General features: G+C 42.5%; 1 protein-coding gene and 1 long non-coding RNA gene across 2 annotated transcripts in view; one reads left to right on the top strand and one right to left on the bottom strand.

The window, feature by feature from the left end:
- The window catches only part of ZNF572 (zinc finger protein 572), a 76127-nt gene that overhangs the window by 5928 nt on the left and 60095 nt on the right, over window positions 1-10104 (bottom strand). The window lies entirely within an intron of this gene.
- Window positions 1309-1715, top strand: LOC103887101. The gene is made up of 2 exons (XR_651048.3): window positions 1309-1486; window positions 1584-1715. It is a non-coding gene; the product is annotated as an uncharacterized LOC103887101 (long non-coding RNA).

Below are 10104 nucleotides of genomic sequence, written 5' to 3'. Positions count from 1 at the left end.
TCAGCTCACTGTAACCTCCGTCTCCCTGGTTCAAGCGATTCTCCTGCCTCAGCCTCCAGAGTAGCTGGGATTAAAGGTGTGGGCCAGCACGCCCAGCTAATTTTTGTACTTTTAGGAGAGACAGGATTTCGCCATGTTGGCCAGGCTGTTCTCAAACTCCTGGCCTCAAGTGATCCGCCCGCCCGGGCCTCCCAAAGTGCTGGGACTACAGGCGTGCGCCACCATTCCCGGCCTTATTCATACTTTATCCGTAAGTGTACATTCAGACTGTACACTTATAACTGAGTCTTATCCGTACTAATCTCTAGATTCCCTAAGGGAAGGATCTGTGTCTGATAAGATCACCCACAGCACCTAGCACAATGCTCTGCACTTAATTTATCCTCCATAACATGTATTTAATAAATGAAGAATAACACTGGCATATAAAAGCAAGACTAGGCAACTAGAGTTAGGAGACCTAGATTCTGGCTACCGCTAACCAGCTTGTGACCTTTTACAGATGTTACAAGTCACTCTGCCTCTGTGGGGAGAAGCCAATTTCTTCATGAAATCTAACATCCCTTGCAATTCTATATCAGATACTTGGCAGGGTTTAAAAAAATATGGCACCTCTCATAACTTTTCACCCTCAATATTAGGTTTTATCTGCTAGTAAAATAATTATTTGGTAAAACACCCGCACGGGCATTCATTTGACCCTCAAAACAACTTTGATTTTTAAAATGAGGAAAATGAAAATTAAAGAGGTCAAGTGGCTTGACTAAATCACAGCTGTGATTAAATCGTATTGATGAAACCAAAAGTCAAAGTCCTGGTATCCAAATCTTGTGGTTCCCCAGTATGCACAATTATCAGTAACTGCCTTGCTTTCCAAGACTTTTATTCTTTCCCCTACAATATTCCTCACTGTTACCAGTAAGTTTGGCTGTCTGAACCGTACATCAAATTTAAAAGGACTCAAGAAAAGAGAATCAGTTCAATGTATGGGAAATCATTTCCTGAAGAGAATTCTTCAATGAACTGCTTATTGGTATCTGTGAGTTCCCGTTTTGTTAAAATAATAGAGGAGCAGCTGACTCTTTTATTATTTTTAAATTTTATTTTATTTTTGTGACACAGTCTTGCTCTGGGGCCCAGGCTGGAGTGCAGTGGCACAATCTCAGCTCACTGCAACCTCTGCCTCCTAGCTTCAAGTGATTCTCAAGCCTCAGCCTCCCGGGTAGCTGGGACTAGAGGCACGTGCCACAACGCCGGCTAATTTTTGTATTTTTAGTAGAGACGGTGTTTCGCCATGTTGGCCAGGCTGGTCTCAAACTCCTGACCTCAAGTGATCCTCCTGCCTGAGCCTCCCAAAGTGCTAGGATTACAGGCATGAGCCACCAAGCCTGGCCAACTGACTCTTACAGATGGGAATACAGTTATCACCAGGATGGTTGTACCTGCTTACTCTGTACTCAAGATTATCATAAAAGAATTTTTCTTAGTAAGTAGATAATTTTTTAATCTCTGGAAAACAACTTTCTTCATATGTTTGTATCTTCACAAAGTCATTCTTACAATGTCACATCTCAATCCTTCAGGCAGTTCAAGATCCACTTCTGAATTTGGGGCAAAAAGAGCACTTGTAATACCTAACGCAGAGCACACTCTGAACGTCTGTATCTTCTGAACTGAATTAAATGTTATATAAGCATTGCTTAAATATTTTTGAATCTTGCCATGGTTCATTTATTCAAAAACAGAAATCTGTCATTGAGACCTGAAGCAAAGGCAATGAAATATGAGACAAAAATCAGCTGCTTACTGGCAGAAAGTCATAATGCTATCAAGTAGGTACATGAGAAATACTTTCGTACAAGAGCTAACACATATAGTACAGGTGGCGTTCTAAATACTTTTCATGTATTAGCTCGTTTTGGCTTCCTGACAACACTTTTAGGGAGATACTCTTTTTTTTTTTTTTTTTTTCAGACGGAGTCTTGCTCTGTTACCCAGGCTGGAGTGCAGTGGCCTGATCTCGGCTCACTGCAACCTCCGCCTCCTGGGATCAAGCAATTCTCCTGCCTCAGCTTCCTGAGTAGCTGGGACTACAGGCGCAGGCTGCTACGCCCGGTTACTTTTTGTATTTCAGTAGAGACAGGGTTTCACTGTGTTGGCCAGGCTGGTCTCCAACTCCTGAGCTGAGGCAATCCGCCCGCCTCGGCCTCCCAAGGTGCCAGGATTACAGGCGTGAGCCACCACACCCGGCTAAGATACTATTTTTTTTTTTAAGCCCTATTTTACAGACAAGAAAACTCATGCACAGCGAAGTGGTCACAGCTAGTGACAAGCAGAGTCTGAATCCAAGCCCAGAAAATATATGTGAGGAATTTAGGAACGTGTGACTTTGATTTTTCTCCCCACACAAAGATCTAGTTATCTTGAAACAAACAAGCACATCTGATCTCTTTCTTGCTTAAGCTTTTGAGTTTTCAACGTTAGCCTAGTTGGGCACACCAGGCTAGATTTGTGTCTTAAATGCCATTCTCAATGCAAGAAAAAGTCCCGTCCAGCTTTCCTCAACTACCCATGCTTTGAGACCTCAGATTAATCATCTTTTTTTTTTCAAGTTTTCATAATTCCACCTCTTTGCTGTAGCAGTCACTCACTAATTTGTACTATAAGTATCTATTCACAATGCCTTTTCCAAGTTGCCAAAAAAGAGCTCAAGAGAGGGTTCTGAGATCTCATGCGAGAAGGAATTCAAGGCTAGTAGCAGAGTGCAGTGAGAGGAGAGTTTATTAAAAGCTACTCCATTACAAAGTAGGGCATCCCCAGAGAGCAAGAGGAGGCATGCCTTGTCTTTGCTTTAAGCTTTCCTTATATAGAGGTCTTGTCTATGTCAAAAGCTAAGCTGTGTCTACGTGCAGGTGAGCAGACAGCATGACAAAATTTATTATTCTATTGATTTAAAGATAACTATCCTTGACAGTCTAGTGTGTGAATACATCAAGCTTAACTGTAATTATCTTGAAAATATATATTGTTATGGGTATTAGGACATCTGGGCTTTCCGCTTTTGTAGGAGTGTGTCCTTGTAGGTATCTTTAGCCTGTTTCCTCAACTATAAACGTGTTGATTATGGGTTGTGACCGAAAAGGAATATGCCTTGTTAGTCTCAAGATGGAACTGATTTTTGAAGTGGTGCCACTCTGGCTCTCTTAGACTCCTGCTTCCCTAACACAAGGGATTCAATTCCTTAAGACAAGGACCATGTCTTATTCACAGTTGCATACTCAGTATTTGGCATATGGTAACTGTTTCCTCAATGTATTGAATACAACCTTCCTTTTTAAAAATTTTAGCCCATTGTTTTGGCAGCAAACGAAATAATTGTCTTCTCAAAATTTTCTTTTTTTTTTTTTATTTGAGACAAGGTCTTGCTCGGTCATCCAGGTTGGAGTTCAGTGACACAATCACAGTTCACTGAAGACTTGACATCCCAGGCTCAAGTCATCCTCCAACATCAGCCTCCGAAGTAGCTGGGACCATAAGTGTGTACCACCACACCTGGCTAATTTATTTATTTTTCATAGAGACAGGGTCTTGCTATGTTGCCCAGGCTGGTCTCCAAATCCTGGCCTCAATCAGTCCTCCCTCCTTGGCCTCCCAAAATGCTGGGATTACAGGGGTGAGCCACCATGCCCAGCCCTTCAAAACTTTATCACTCACCATTTACCTCATCCAAAGACTTTTAACCCCAATCATATAATTGTTGGATATCCTCTCAGCACTTATGTAATCTTTTGCAAATTCTAGTTGCAAGAGATGGAGCCAACGGTATTCATTTGGAACATTGTTTTCATTTTCTTTTTCTCCTTTATGGCTCATAAAGCCATAGTTAGGTGACCATCAATCCAATTTAATGTAATTATGTAAGAAGTGTCTACTTTGTGTCAGGCACTGTGTTTGCTGCCGGGAATCAGGCAGTGAACAAGGCAGACATGGTACCTGTCATTTTGGAGTTTAGAGTGTAATGAGAAAACAGCAGTGAACAAGTAATTACGGATGTCATGTGTATGAAGAAGGAGGAGGAGGAGGAAGAGAGAGAAGAAGAGCAACAAAGACGGAGAAGAGCACCACCAGTAAGCAGATGTTGCTCTGGGAGGGTAAGAAGCTATAAACAAAACTAAGGGTCAAGAAAGGGCTACCAGAAGATGTTACTTTTAAGCTAGGTTTGAAGAATTAGCAGGAGTAGGCAGGTATAACCTCTGTCAGTGTCAGTGATCACACTTTACCTTTCTTCTTCCCTTTCGCCTTACTAAAACACTAAGTATACAGCCAACAAAATAAGTTTTTCACTCTTGATGGCAGTATGATTGGAAAGATGAAGGTTCTATTCTTCTGAGCAGTCTTATTTGCTATCTTTCTATAAGTCTCCATTCTGTTTTTTTCCTCAGTATTGTTCATTTGAAATAATATATAAAGGTCAATCTCTAAGAAAGAGTTTATTTGGGAATATGCAGGAATTGCAATTCAGGACACCCAGACCTGGGCAGCACCTGGGTGTGTCCAAAGAACAAAGGGAAAGGCTGAGGTTTTATTGGGAAAATGAGGCAAGTACATTGTTTTGAAAGAAAGTTCACTGGTGCTGGCAGTGAATGGCAGGAGCTGGCAAGTTCTGATTGATGAAGTGGCAGCAGTTACCAGGTAAGACATAATCTTAAAGCCACAGGTAGGTCTCTGCGGGTTTTTTGTTGAATTGCAAAAATAGTTTGTGAAACAGGTGTATGGGAACTGGGTGCCCTTTCCTATGACCTCTTGACTGCATTTTAGTTGGTAATGACAAGACTTGACTCCATTTTGTACAACCAACTTTCACAATATCAATTTTAAAAACTAGAAAATATTCATTTGCTAAATCAGAGTTGAACCTAGTCTCCTAGATTTGGGGTGCACTTCATTTTCTGAACTGGGTGGCAACATATATTGAACTAGCCAGTCTCTTCCTCAACCATTCTTCCTCTTGGCACTTCAGGCTTTGAGCCTTGGCTCATTTCCCTAGTTCTTGGAGCACACCCTAGTGATATCCATTGGAATTGTGCCAAGGGCAGCAAAAGAAAAAGCCAGAGCAATTATTAAAATTATTCAACGCAAGGTGAATCTCAGCTGATCCTAAGCCAAGGAGAAGGGGAGTGAGGAGGAGGAAAAAGATTAACTAAAAAATCTGCCTTAAAAGAAGGTTTTCATCATATTAATATATTGGCCATGAATTACAATAATATGTAATTTATTTACCTATTATTTGTTGTTCTTCCCCTCTCCCCAAAAAGGATTTAACAAAATTACTTCACTGGGATAATTTAAATTGATAAAAATTCTGGAAAGTAAGCAATATGCCTTATGGAAAAAACAATGTATGCCCTTTGATTCAATAATCCCACTTCTGGGAATTCACCTGAATCAGTAAGGGTTCTCCAGAGAGACAGAAGCAACAGGATATATGGAAGGGAATTTATTAGGGAAAATTGGCTCACACTGCCACAGAGATGAAGTCCCACATGCAGGCCGGAGCCATCAGCAAAGCCAGTAGCATGGCTTAGTCTGGAAGCTTCAGATGATGCAGCCCCCAGTTTGAGAACAAAAGCCTGACAATCCTGGGAGGACCCTGGTGCAAGTCCCAGGGTCCAAAAGCCAAAGAACCTGGAGTCTGATGTCCAAGGGGAGGAGAAGAACAGGCATCCAGATCTGGAAAGCAGACAGAGAGCAGAGAACAAGGGTCCCCCATCTTTCCCCTTTGTCCCAGCCAGCCCCTAGCTACCTGGATGGTACCTGCCCACACTGAGGACAGGTCTTCCTCTCTCAGTCCATTGATTCTTGCATCAGTCTCCTCTGAAAACACCCTCACAGACACATCCAGACATAATGTTTCCCTAGCCATCTAAGCATCCCTCAATCCAGTCAAGTTGACACCTAAAATTAACCATCACAAGTCCACCCCTTGTTAAGCTATCACCCATACACATCTCCTTAAACCATAATTCATCTCCAAATAAAGATAATAAAAATGTCATAATTCCACCTAACATGATACAACTATCCTGTGTACAACCAAAAACACACAAATTCCATCCCCAGAAGAGAAGGTGAACTTCTTTAGTGATGTTTACTCTTCTCCTGATATCCCATAACTTGAATACTGTGATGTAAAATTAACAATACTTAATTAAATACTAACAGTCAATAAATTTTGTTAATGCTAAATGAAAGAGAGGAAAGAAAACAAATATCTGTGTAAGATGTACGTATCTATGCATGAACGTATTCTTAACAAAATAGGGAGGAAAGAGTCGTGACAATTACAGTCCTCAGTTCTGTTAACTGGTCATGTGGGCATAGCCAGTTTTTATAACTACTTTATTCAATTGTATATGCTGTATTCCGTTTGCCTTCAACTTCAGCAAGAACCTCAGCTTGTTGTGGTTCTCTACCTGGTGGGGTGACACAAGCCTTCATTCCTAAAGGGTCTGGGCCATTCGTAGTCCTGCCTGGATTCAGTTATTGTATAATAGTTTCCCACTGACCTTAATTATAAGGCATGGTAAAACTAAGGGACTTCCTGTATTTCAGACAAACTCTTCCTTACCTCCACTGTGGAGTAATAGTACAATTTCACCCTTGGTAGTGCAGATCAATCACCTCAGCCAACACCTTAACTCCTTTCTTAGCCTATGTGGAGTCCACGTTGGCCAGGTGGCAGTTTTAAACTTTCAATTCAGTGAAATCATTGTTGTGTCGGCTGGTTAAAGTATTCCTCCCTCTGGAACTAATGCCTCTAGGCCAGCAGAACATGTCATTGGAACAGAAAACATTTTGCTAGTGGGTCACTAGGGGCAATGGTGAGTGGTGCCACTCCCATTTTCACCCATTGGTTGCTCGACTCATGAGTCCTGGCCATGGGAGAAATAGTATAATATATTGGATGCGGATTCACAGCATATACGGCCTTCTAAAGAACCTTGTTCCAGTCTTGCAAAGTACTGTCACCTAGCTAGCACTGTAACTGTGACTTCAGAAGGTGATTCTGCCATTCTATCAAGCCAGCTGCTTCAGGATGATGGGAAACAAGGTAAAACCGATGAATTCTATGAGCATGCGCCCACTGCCACACTTGTTTGGCTGTGAAGTGAGTTCCTTGGTCAGAAGCAAATGCTGTGTGTAATAACATGATGGTGAATAAGGCATTTGGTAAGTCCATGGTTGGAGTTTTGGCAGAAGCCTTGCATGAATGAAGACAAATCCATATCTAGAGTAAGTGTCTATTCCAGTAAAGACATATGACTGCCCCTTCCGTGACGGAAGCAGTCCATTGTAATCAACCTGCCACCAGATAACTGATCACCCTGGGGAATGGTGCCATATTAGGAGCTCAATGTTGGTCTCTTGCTGGCAGAATGGACACTCAGGAGTGGCTGTAGCCAGGTTGGCCTTGGTAAGTGGGGGTCCATGTTGCTGAGTCCATGCATAAACACTATCCCTGCCACCATGGCCATTTTGCTTATGAGCCCATTGGGCAATGATAGGGGTGGCTAAGGAAAGAGGCCTACTGGTATCCACAGAACACGTCATTCTATTCACTTGATTATTAAAATTCTCCTCTGCTGAGGTGGTCATCCTTTGGTGAGCATTCATATGGCACACAAATATCATCACATCTTTTGCTCACTCAGAGAGGTCCATCCACAAACCTCTTCCCCAAATTCCTTTGTCACCAATTTCGTAGTCATGTTCCTTCCAAGTTCTTGACCATTCAAACTATTGGCTATAGCCCATGAATCAGCATGTCATCACACATCTGGCCATTTCTCCTTCCAAGCAAAGTGCACAGTGAGGTATACTGCCTGAAATTCTGTTCACAGAAGGATTTCCCTTCACTACCTTCCTTCAGGGATGTTCTAGAAAGGGGCTGCAGTGCTGTAGCTGTCCACTTTCAGGTGGTACTTGCACATATGAAGAACCATCTGAAAACTAGGCCCTAGTCTTCTCTTCCTCTGTCAACTGATCATAGGGTCATCCCCATGAGGCCAAAGGTGCAGGCTGGGAGAGAGAAGAGAGAGAGTGTAGCAGCAGGAAACATAGGCATTTGGGTCCCTTCCTCATGGAATCTCCTTTGCCTTTAGGACCTGCTCAGGCTGATCAATACCCCATTTCCATTTGATGATGGAGTGCTGCTGTACACACCCAACTTTATGGCTTGGTGGGTTAGATAACACCCCATTCATGATAGGCAGTTCAGTTCACATGGTAACTTGGTGGCCCATGATCAAGCATTTAGTTTCTACTAAGGTCCAGTAGCAGGCCAAGAGCTATCTTTCAAAAGGAGGGTAGTTATCTGTGGATGATAGCAGGGCCCTGCCCCAAAATCCTAAAGGCCTCCACTGTGATTCACTGATGGGGTCCTGCCAAAGGCTCCAAACAGCATCCCTATCAGCCACTGACATCTTAAGTACCATTGAATCAGCTGGATCGTATGGCCCAAGTGGCAGTGCAGCTTGCCTAACAGCCAGGATCTGTTGCAGCCCCTGCGCTTTTCTAATCACTCAGTAAATGGGTCAAAGCAACACACCCAAGTGAGGAACATGTTCCTTCCAAAATCCAAATAGGCCCACTAAGCATTGTTTCCTGTTTATAGAAGGGGCCAGATGCAAGAACTTGTCCTTCACCTTAGAAGGGATATCTTGGCAGGCCCCACACTACTGGACCCCTAGAAATTTCACTGAGGTAGAAGGCCCCTGAATTTTAGTTGGATTTATATCCTACCCTCTGACACACAAATGTCTTACCAGTAAGTCCAGAGTGGTTACTACTTCTTACTCACTAGGTACAATCAGCTTAATGTCATCAATGTAATGGACCAGTGCAGTGTGATATCTTTTGGAAGGGAAAGGCAATCAAGATCTCTGTAAACTAAATTATGACATAGAGCTGGAGACTTGATATACACCTGAGGCAGGATAGTGAAGGTGTTTTGCTGGCCCTTATGGACAGGTATGGAGAAAAATGCATTTCCCAGATCAGTAGCTATATACCAGGTACCAAGGGATGTGTTAATTTGCTCAAGCAATGAAACCACATCTGGTACAGCAGCTGCAATTGGAGTCACCACTTGATTAAGCTTACAGTAATCTGCTGTATTCCCCAAGATCCATCTGTCTTCTACACCGGGCAGAGAGTTGAATAAGAATGGGCGGGGAACCACCACCTCTGCATCTTTCAAGTCCTTCCTGGTGGCACTAATCTCTGAAATCCCTCCACAGATGTGATATTATTTTTGATTTACTATTTTCCCAGGTAGACGCAGCTCTAATGGCTTCCAGTCGGCCTTTCCCATCATAATATCCCTCACTCCACAGGTAAGGCAACCAATGTGGAAATTCTGCTCAGTATGCTAAGTATGTCTATTCCAACTATGCGTTCTGGAACTGGGGAAGTGACCACAGGATGGTTTGGGGACTCACTGGACCCACTGTAAGTCAAACCTGAGCTAAAACTCCACTGATCACCTGCCCTCTATAAGCTGCTACTCTGACTGGAGGGCCACCATATTTGGGGTCTCCTGGAATCAATGTCAGTTCACAGCCAGATGTCAGTAGTTCCCTGAAAGTTCTAATTATTTCTCTTTCCCCAGTGCACAGTTACCCTAGTAAAAGGTCAGAGGCATAAACAGTATAAATGTTTGGTAGAATACCCAAATGAAGGGTAGTGTACCCTTTATTCAAGGGTTTCTGGGTCTATAAACTGGCTCAAGTCTGGAAATTGAGCGGCCATGATTATCTGTTTTTAATATTTGAGTTACGCTTTTGTTTACTTGACCTGGAAGATTTCTGCTTATACAGATCAAGTAAGAATGTAGTAAGCTTCCCATCTATTTCACTTCTAGGAACATCAAGATTAATTAGCCAAAGCCAAATGTCTACATGAGTCAGATTATTCTGATTGTTGGATTGCCTCTGCTATTCATTCATTATGGTAGCTATGTCCACCTTGCATTTGGCAGTTGAGTTTTGCCACTTGGACCCTGCCACCTTGGAATCCAATTATTCCCATTCTTTCCCAATAAAT

Source organism: Papio anubis, chromosome 8, assembly GCF_008728515.1.
Source record: "Papio anubis isolate 15944 chromosome 8, Panubis1.0, whole genome shotgun sequence".
Classification (NCBI taxonomy): Eukaryota; Metazoa; Chordata; class Mammalia; order Primates; family Cercopithecidae; genus Papio; species Papio anubis.
Note: the sequence above shows the minus strand (reverse complement) of the source record. Positions and strands in the feature narration are given on the sequence as shown.